Genomic DNA, 11,202 nt, shown 5'->3' on the forward strand with positions numbered 1-11,202 from the left:
CACAAGATTTTGATGTACATTAGCAACGCTGGGGACATTTTTAAAAAAAATTATATTTCATAATAGGTACTAATTCATCTTTATTTTGACAAAATTGAGTTGTTATTTATTTTTCAGACGTCATGGGGAAAATTAATAGAGTAATAAACGAAACCAGAGGTTAATAGATTTTGATTAATTGGAAACAAATCCCATTTTGAAAAAAAGAAATAAGGCTATTCGAGTTGGTTTGTTATTGTAATTATGTTGCAGTTTTGATATGGCATTTATGTAATTCGGATTTGATACCATTTTTATTCATCAAAATTTTGTGCACGTTTTTATTCAAAATTGTATTTTAGAATATGTATGCATGCTTGCCGTATCGGTGGGGTGGTATGGGGGTTTAAAACTTGGAGCTCCAAAATGTTTCCCTGTTACTAAGACGGTGGTGGCAACTGTATGTATCACCAACTAGTCTATGGACCACGGTCTTATTCAAAATTAGACTTATTGGTAATAATACGGAGGGACCAAGAATCTGGATGATAGGCGCGCGGGTCCTTTTTCTGCACGAAACTAAGAACTCTATTACCAATCTTTCAGTTCTGTACTAGTTGGAATATTGGAGATGGGGCAAGAATTTCATACTGGTTTGACTCTTGGAATGGATACCTGATGATAAACATGATGCAGCAAGGAGAACGGCCGAGACACTCAAGAATTTCCTTACGAAATGCATATCCAATCCGTCATTCACTGCACACAGAAGAGGTAGCTTTTACTGACATTGATTTTACACAGGATACGGATGAGATGCTATGGAACTGGACAGCTTCTCAGAGCTATTCAGCCTCATCAGTATATCGCACGATAGTGGGAGGAGGAAAAATTGTTTCAAATTGCATGACATGGAAGCTTCCAATGCCGCCCAAGGTCAGGGTATTTGCATACCTGCTGCTCAATGAAAGAATATTGACTCAAGAGATGATGAAGAGAAGGAACATGGGGGTAGATGGAGGATGTTGCATGTGTCAAAACAGTGCCTCTGAAACTGCACTGCACCTGTTGTTCCTATGTAATGCGGCTACTGAAGTTTGGAGGGAGATTTCGATCAAGCTAGGGTACACACTAATGAGATCAGGACACACGGTTGAAGATGTTTGGATTAACTCAGATGAAGGTCTGTGTGCAGGGGATGCTTCTAGAATGAATGAGGGAAGGGTTTATTCATGTGTGTCTGCTGGAACATTTGGAAGAGACGGAACGACAGAATTTTCTCAAGAAAATCTGTCAATTCAAGAATTTTAGTAGATAGAATTTTGGTGGAAGGAAGGTTGTGGTTAAAGTACTGTAACACTGGTGCTAGGAGGTCAATGGGAACAAATTTGCTTCCGGAACCAGACTGATGCAAATAATAAGATAGATTAAGGGTAGTTTTGCATAAAATGCACTGTATGTTGTATAATTGGATCGATGGGTTTTTCTTTTTGATCTTCTGATGTAATTCTTCTGGCAAAACTTTTTACATATATGCTATATCGTAGCTACTGCTGATATTATAAAAAAAAAAAAAAAAGTTTGTGCACGCCGTACTGAAGGTGTATTAACGTTTATTCATGGTTTCTCTTGATCAAAATAGTTGAACTTTGGGTCTCTCAAGAAGCTGTCGCTCGTCGGATGGGATTAACTGAAGCAATGGAAGTAATCTTCGTCTTTCAATTTAGCCACATTTTTTAATTTTTAGAAATTAATATAATATAATATAGAAAAATGAAAAGAGTGGCTTAGATTTTCCATATGGTAGAAGGAGCCAGTTTTTTTTTCTTTCTCGGATTCAAAGTTTGAAGGTGGGAATAATTTTCAAATCCAAAGTTTTGTAGCCGGAAAAAAATTCAGATCCAACCTATATATATATCTCATGTCAAGTTCACACAACATGGGGTGCATTTTGGATCTCAAATCTTTTTTTTCAGTTTCAAACTTTAGATCCGATTTTTTTAATCCTTCTGCCACTTAAAAAAAAAAAAAAGGCACTCATTCTATATCCATTTATTATTTAATATTAATTTATATAAATAAAAAATTCTGCAATTTAGCCTTTGTGAAATTTTACTGTATGAAGTATTATGTTCAGTCCTCGCCTTTGACCAAGCATATAGTGGCATAGTTAGAAATTTTATAGGGATAGGAAAAAAAAATATTATCTAATTTATTATTATTAGTTTTTAATAAAATTAAAATTGTCAGCGCACTATATGGAGTTCAATTTCTGGCCCATTTACAATTTTGGACCTATCATTTTTCAGTCATTTTGACATGTACCAGTTATTGTATTTTGAAGATCGAGTCATTTTTCAGTCATTTTGAGTTTTTGACATTGTACCAGTTATTGCATTTCGAATATCGAGTCACTTTTAAAAGACATATTTAGTGATTCTTAACTATGTTTTTTCTAACAAATGACCCCACCAAAAACAGATACCACAAAATGTTCTGCATGGGATTCATGAAAGGGAGTTTAGTTAGGATTCCCAATGTGCACAGTAAAAAAATGCAATCTTATCAATTTTTAGTCTTGTTTTTGTGAAGGTGATAGTGAAGTCACAGCTCAAGAAAATGCTCTGCATGAGACTTGCTATCATAAATTGATATTTCAAATTTCAAATTTATGTGTAGTACATACTATAATGAAATGCATATCTAACTGGGAACTTGGGCATAAGATATTTTCCTTTACCGGAAAAGATCATTGAGAGTATGTGAGAAGCTTGAAAGAAGATTTCTCTCCTATAATGTCGTTAGATGGCCCGTATTTCCATTTACCATAATATAAAAAAGGATTGACCATCTTTTATTCTAGCTCCTTGTGTCACCTTTGTTGCAAGGAACGTTATAATATTAGGAATCTTATTGAATCCATGAAAGCGGTCCGTTGTGGACGCTTTTTATTGATTTTCTCTAATAACCCACTAAATGATTCTCAAATGTTATATTTTATTGATTTATGGGTAAATATAATATTAAAAAATAAAAATTCAAAGTATTTCCCAATAGGTTTTGTTTTAATTACTCTTTTCACTTAGATAATAATTCAAAACTAGTTTTATTCACGGAAATTGAAGAGATATATAAATAAAGAAGCAAATAACTTTTGCATGATAGATCACATTAAACTTATCTCTCTCTCTATGTCGACATGCAAAATTTCTTATAACATCAATTTCGAATGAACACATCCAAAAATTGTCTTCAAGTCAAATTTAAGTCAATTTTTAACTATATGTGTGTTAGATGGACTCACTTAATGAAATCCTTAATTAAAAATAATTAAAAAATTAAAAATCACTTTAACAATAATCAATTTGTGAAGAGTCCATTTTTATATAACTATAAGAATGGGATAGTATCCGCGAGGGTATGCCGACAGAAAAGTGTTTTCTCTATTAGCAACGATAACATCTGCGAAGGTACTGACATTATTCATCGCGGCTACTGTTCCATTCTTTTCTAAATTTAGAGATAAATGTTTTATTATTTTTAATGAATTTTCATCCATTTAATATTTATTTGTACGCATGCATGAAAACAATTAATTTACGCCACACAAACAGTATGATCCAAGGATATCTTGTTGAATTTATATTGAATTTTAAGCTTTTCCAAGGAAGAGAATCTGTAAAGAACAGTGCAGCGGGTAGAACTAAAGTTGGTATTCGTTTGTGTCAGTTTCTTCACGTTGTTGTGTGTTATAGGTTACACAACTTAATCGCTAGAGAATGGCCTATGTTGGTCCCGCCACATGTTGGCCACTATTCTGGTTCTGGATTCTTACAATCGTTTGATCGGCATCAGGTGGTTGGAATTATATCTTTTATTTTGTTTTTGTCTTCTTTTTGATTGTGTGTGTGTGTGTGTGTGTGTGGGGGGGGGGGGGGGGGGGGGGGGGTCCATTAATGCTTTACAGTATATTCTATCATGTAGTCCATCACAACCGAAAATCGGCTTACAAGCTCCCCAAGATTATTTAATTGAGCATCGATCCTTAATTTATTCCATCCTGGTTTACGTCTTCTTGCATTAAAATATTTTAAAACTCTTTAATTAAATGCATATACGCTATTGTAGAGATTTCAAGTTGGAACATATTTTATTTCTAACTTATTTTGTCTAACAGAAACAAATTTATGTTCATATTTCATTGTTGCTTTGTCATTCTTCTATTTTTACCTTCCGAATCCAATGAAATAAAAATTTCTATGATAGCATATAGAAGAAGTTATAATAAATGTTGAGTGCTGGTATATATTATGACACAAAAAATATATGCATGGTTCATTATACCATGGCACCTGCAATTTTCCGGATCAATCTGCATAACACACACAAACATGTGTCTAAATGACATTCGGTAAATTTGTGAGTTTTTTTTATCTAGATGGTTTGATATGCTATTATGTAGTTAAGAAGAGAAAAATACATAATTTGGAAGTTTTTAAAAGATATCCATGCAATTCCCCAAAAGAAAATTAATTCAAAAATAATTAAATAAAGTGGTTTCTTCAAAATAATAATATGAAGTGGAGATTAGATTAGTGATCAAACACCTGGATATAAATAAAAATAAAAAAATCAAAAGAAAGAGGAAGACTTAGTCAAAATAATTTTTTTTTTTAATTTTGAATTATATATCTTCTTGACTCTCTTAACGTTAACGTGAAATTACAACTAGATGGATCGCAAAACAAAACATGCATCAGTTGAACAAATTACTACTACGTGGTCCAATAGTTTGGGTATAAATTAAGTATGAGTGGTATTAATTATAGCAATATTAGACCCAGAAGTGCAATCAGATCATATTGGGACCAAGGCCTTGTACTTTCTATGTATTGGGATAATGGGCTCATAATTATAAGTGTCGATCCGGCATCATTATTTCCTTGCTGTTGTTATTTTGCGATAAGCAACGCATAAGGTTGATTCAAGAGTACATCCAATTTCTATCGGACATACTTTGATTTGATAGTTTCAATTACTGTCCAATCTGTATTAAGATTTGTGGGATCCGCTTTTAAAATTTATGTGTGTTTTCTTCAATTTATGTATGCACATATCTTAATGCAGATCGGACAGTGTTAGAGCTCGTTGGACCCAAACTTAGATCAGATGTCTGTTCTCGGATAAAGTATATCGATGAAAGAGAAAGACAATTACAAAAAATACGACAAGATAAATGAACAACGACTACCATCACTACTACATATTAACACATGATAAACTGTTAAAATTACCACAAAAACGTTAGTGATTAACCGGTAGTGATATAATATTTTGTACTAAGTGATCGAACGCTTAGTAAGAAACAGATATAAATTGTAACAAATAATTTCTTCATTAACAATTAGTTTTCTTTTCGGATTGATTAGAACCAAGGTCGAGAGGCTTATTAATTTCATTTAATTAATAATGAAATTAAAATATTTTTTGTCGGGTACATGGCTGCACAAAACCAATTTCTCTTTCTTTTGTAGTCTAAAGAGAAATTGGGGCTTGTGCTTTTTTTTTTTTTTTTTTTAAGAAAAACAATTACTAGTTTTTTTTTGTATTGGAACACTTATTTTATGAGAAAGAAATTGACAATTTTAGTATGTTAAGAATATTAACGAAATAAGTTTGTACCTATTGAAACATATATTTGAAAATGCTATGAGATATTTAATAATTAAATAGGGATGAGAAATTGGATACTCTATTCCGAAGAATCTTCTCAAGACAGAATTGTTATAGCAAATTGTGACAAGTATTCAAAGAACACACTTAAAGTTATGAACGTTAACTTTATAGAAGAATAATTGATCAGGATTTGGTTTCAAGAAAATTTTCCGAAGTTTGGTTAGACTATTGGAAGTTGCACGGCTCTATTAAATTTCAAAGCGAAATTAATTAGAACGGTTTACATTTCTAGTTCTTGTTTTCCTCTTTTTCTTCGTCGGGAAAAGTGAAGTATAAATCCACCAGCGTCAATAAAAGCATGAAAATTAACTATTAGTTTTTTTCCTTACAAAATGGCAATAAATACATCAGTTTGATTTCCTTACAAACTGATGTATTTATTGTCATTTTGAATAATCAACGTAATGCAGTGAATTGGAACGAAAATATTTATTGCCATTTTGACCAATATAATAATTTACCGTGTAACGGGTCACTGATGATGTACTTTTACTCTTTCTTAAGGTGGTGGATAGGCTTATTAATTATTTGGTATCCATAATATTTACTCTTTGCATGCCACAGAGATTATGATTGCCAGAATTGTTGTTTTAACTCAACTTGTTGCTGGTTCATCTCTTTTGCATCTACTGAAAATGTATTTCATCTCTGTCTTTCACTCTGTTTCTCTGATCTCAGTGGCACAATGCCTTCAACGGTCAGTGGTAAATTATTAAACTCGGACCCCAGTCGCAGGGCACAATCTTACAAATCAAACGCGACACAACAGATCAGCAGCCAAATCAGCGGAATACAGAACGCGCCAGATGCTCTCCCGTTACTCCTGCGTATCTTCTCCTGTCCTGACGATGCGGGGCCCTTCTCTCAGTGACTCGATGCCTACAACGGTGGCGGGTAAGTTATTAAACGCGGACCCCAGTCGTAGGGCTTCAGCATTTCTCTGTCTATTAATTTCTGATTTCAGGTCCCACATCATGGCACCTGACAAGTGGCGAACCATCCTCTTCATTATTTTTCATATTAACTCGGCCCAATGGGGACTGAACTGGCCCAACTTCTTTTCCTTTTTCCTCTTTCGTTACTTTGACCAGGTCAATCCCTCCCCAGTCGATACTCCTAATTAATCATTAATTAAGGATATCGACAGAGTAGTGTTTGCGTTATACAGCGCACGAATCAAATGCAACATATTTTAATTCTATTGACTATGTATTGTATGAAGCAAAAACTGCACTGTCAATATCTTTAACAAAGTTTTCAGACTCAGCCCAGCTTCATTAATTCAAGATTAATTTAAATCTTACCCATTTGTTTTCAACTAATTATCCATTTTGGAAACTCATTAGGAATCATTCTTTCTGCTTAGCACTAATTAATGGAACTAACCAATTTAATTTAATCTCTATCGTTGAAAGACAAGATGTTGTTTCCATTAATTGATATAGGCAGAACAATTGGGACAAGCACACAGATCGATAGATTAAAACAATGAAATAAAGAAAGAGAAATTCAATTAGGTATATGTTTCTCAAGATTTTGATGTATATTGGTTAGTAAAGTTCAATATGTACATTGGCAACGAAGTTGACATGTTTTAAAAATTTTAAATTTCATAATTTCGTACCCAAAAGAATACATTTTTTTGGGCAAAATTGAATCGTTAATATGATTTGATTAATTGGAAACCATTGACATCTCCAAAACAAAATAAGGTTAATATATTTAATTGTTATTGTATTCATTTTGCAGTTTTGAAAACAATATCTTTATGTGAATTAGCTATGTTTTGATTTGGGTTGAGGGATTGTAATTTTATTTTACAAATAACAGCTATGTTTTTATTTGCAAAATAATGATAATTGATAAATACGGTCTTTTTGCACATTCTTTGTTTATATAAAACTTTGGATATTTTATTTTTAGAAAATGTGTTTTTTTTATTAATGTGAATTTAATATGCGTTGACATAAAATTGTTAAAATTAGGTGTAGAATATTAGAAGAGGAAGAGCCTTGCTTTGTCTTTTTTTTTATAACTTAGGTAGTGAGTATCAAGGTTTTATTGATAAATTTGCTTACAATGATTGGTCTGTACGTGTTGTTTGGGATTTATGTGGGAACAAAGATAAAGGACAAAAAGAAAAGATGGAGAAAGGATAAAATGGGTAATTTACAAATTTAAAATGAGTTTTTTAGAAAAATCAATAAATAGAATAAATTTGTGATTTGTTTAACTTTAGAAGGGCAAATATAATAATATGAATTTTGGAGGGGAAATAACATGATTTCAAGGTTTTTGAGGGGGATACATAAAAGAGGAGGGATCCACTTACACTATTTTTTGGTGACACCGGATTACACCTTATATTTTTATAATCAAAACAGTTGATCGAAACCGTTTAACATGATTGATATATTAAAATGTACTTGCAAATCAAATTTCACATTTTTTTTTATTTTTTTTTACTATTTGTTAGTATGGGTCCAAAAATTCAATGGTCTGATAACAACGATTTTATAAAATACTGAATAAATACTAAAAAATGCAAAAAAATGTAAAATTCAATCTGCAAGCACATTTTAATATAGTTATAATGTTGAACGGTTTGGATTGATTTTTTGAACTTTCAAAAAATTTAAAATGTAAGATATAATTCAGTGTCTCAAAAAAAAAAAAAATATATATATATATATATATATATGTAAATGGATCCCTCCTCTACATAAAATTCCCCCTAAATTCTTTTGTCCCCTCTGCATTTATCTCTCTATTTCTGATTTCTGGTATATACCACATCATTGCACCTGACAAGCGGCGAACCATACTCAGTCTTCGTTATTTCTAATTTTAACTCAGGCCCAATGGCGAGTGAACTGGCCCAACTGGCCCAACTGGCCCAACTTCCATTCCTTTTCCCGTCTTTCGTTCCTTTGACCAGGTTAATCCTAAATCATTAATTCAGGATATCAAGTTTACATTAATTTTAGATGTATTATCCAAACAAACATTATTTCAGGATATCAAATTCACAGAGGAGCCTCAGTCTATTCTTTGCCAGAACCACGCACGATCAAAGCATATAATCTCAACCGTTCAACGTGGGTCCTACATTTTCTTCTTTTAGTATTTCTATTTAGAGTAGAACTAGGGTGTTCTTAAGCTCACCAAAGTGTTTGGTGAGCTTAACTCCAAAACCTATTAGATTAGCTTCAAATAATAAATTAATTCAAACTGTTGAAACCGATTTACTTCATGAGTGATGAATTTACAAGTTTTTAAAATTTTGAATTAATTTTGTATAAAGTCAAGTGGTCAAAAAGTGTTTAAAAATGAATGCACTAAAATTATTTTATAAATCTTTTAATTTTAACCGCTTGACTTAATTCATACTAAAATAATTCAAAAACTAAAATTTTTTGCATGTAAATTCATCACTTGTGTAGTAATTGTAAGTTTAGAATCGAGCCATTCGATTTGAATCAAAACTAATTCGGATCTATTTTGATATTCACATGGTACTTTAAGATTTGTGCTAACATTAGAATCATCTTGTCAAATTCAAACTCAAACGGTGAGATATACCTTAGATGATAAGAATTGCTAATAACACAGCAGGTACTAATTAATAATGAATTTTATATATATGCGACATTGTTTTGCATATAATTGTACAAAAACAATATAAGCAAACATCAAATATTCATCACGAAAACACATGAAAATAGCAATACAATTTAATTTCAACTCAAGACCAAACACACTATTGGTGCCAATTCAATTTTTAACAGTTTATTCTAAAGGAGTAGGACGAGGAGAAGCGATTTAAATCCATATTGGAATTCGGTACGGAGCACTAATGTGTACATTTAAAAATGATTAATCCCGCTAATCCAGTCCTGGTCTAAGCATTCAGGTATGGCAACTGGAATTCAAAATGAAAGAGGTTGGATTAATTGTATGGTTTAGTATAACTATGTGGTTGTGTGGAAGCAAAGGAATGAGAAGGTCTTTAGAGATAAGGTATTGCCTTCAATGAATTTAGAGATAAGGTGTTCTCATCAATGTCTTTAGAGATAAGGAATTTTGTGGATGAAATTTTGCGAGGGCAAATTGAGATAGATTTGAAAGGATGTAAGGAGAGGCAATGGATGTAGTTTTTATTATTATTTTTTTCTTTTTCATTTTTTGTTTTGGTAGCTTCTACCAACATTGTCAAAAAAAAAAAAAAAAAATTTCCCGCTAATCACTATTTTTATAGGTAATATATTTTGCATAAAATTTACTGAAATCTCATGTGTTGGGATTATTAGACAAAAAAAAAAACCATTCCTTTTAAACGTCCCCGCCCGTTACATGTAGTTCATGTTTGGTTGCAGTTTAAGTACAGAAAAAAAAGAACTTATATTGACTAAAGTTGGAGTAAGAATTTGAGTTACTAAGACCAAATTAAACTACTACAAGCAACTTTCGAACTATATATGGAGTCAAAATGTAGTTAATTATATAAAAAAAATTCAACTATGAGAGTCAATTATATAAAAAATTTACACGGAAAATATGGGTCAATTTTACAGTACTATAACATTTCACACTAAATTATATAAAAAAATTAAATATAAATACAATAATGTTGAAATTAAATGGGGATCAATTGATCTTTATTGAATCTTTCTTAGATCCGCCATTAACTACAAGTGAATTAACTTATTCGGCCTATAAAGTCTGCTGCAAGAGAGAAATGTTTTTTTTTTTTTTGTTTCCTTCCTTTATAAATTATCAAAATCATAATTTATGTAACAAGTTTCGACCAAATAAAAATAATTTATGCCATCTTAACTTTTAATTAAGCAACTTAATTAACTCTTTTTCATTTTAAATAATAATGAAACATTAATCATAAAAATAAATATTGAAGAAGAAGTAATAAAGATATTTTTTTGATAATTACTCAAAATTTAATTGGTAGTACTATATATTCACCCACAGAGTTTCACCAACTGATGGATTCAATGCAGAATTTTTTTTTATAAACCATAATTAAAAAATATATATATTTTTATCAAACTAAGATAATTAACTTTTTTTTAAAAAAAACTATAACAACTGAAATATCATTTCGGTCTCAAATTTAATTTTTTTGAACCGAAATGACATTTTAAAAAAAAATATGCACTTGAGAGGTAATGATTCCACTGGAGCAGCGAGAAAAGTAAGTACCCCAACTTTTTCAATATACAGTGCTTCAACGAAAGCACAATTTGTATATCATATGAATTGACCGTGTATTGGGTCACTGACGCTGTACTTTTAGTTTTCCTGAAGGATGATAGGCTTATTAACCGTTTGCTACATATGATGTTTAGTTTGTTCATGCCACAGATATTCTGATCGCCAATAATTAATGTTGCTTGAATTGAATGCTTCTTCATCTCTTTCGCTTCCTTTACTGTCTTTCACTCTCTTTCTTTCTCATAGCTCAATCTCACT

The sequence above is a fragment of the Carex rostrata genome, chromosome 12 (genome assembly GCF_964058835.1).
Source record: "Carex rostrata chromosome 12, lpCarRost1.2, whole genome shotgun sequence".
NCBI lineage: Eukaryota > Viridiplantae > Streptophyta > Magnoliopsida > Poales > Cyperaceae > Carex > Carex rostrata.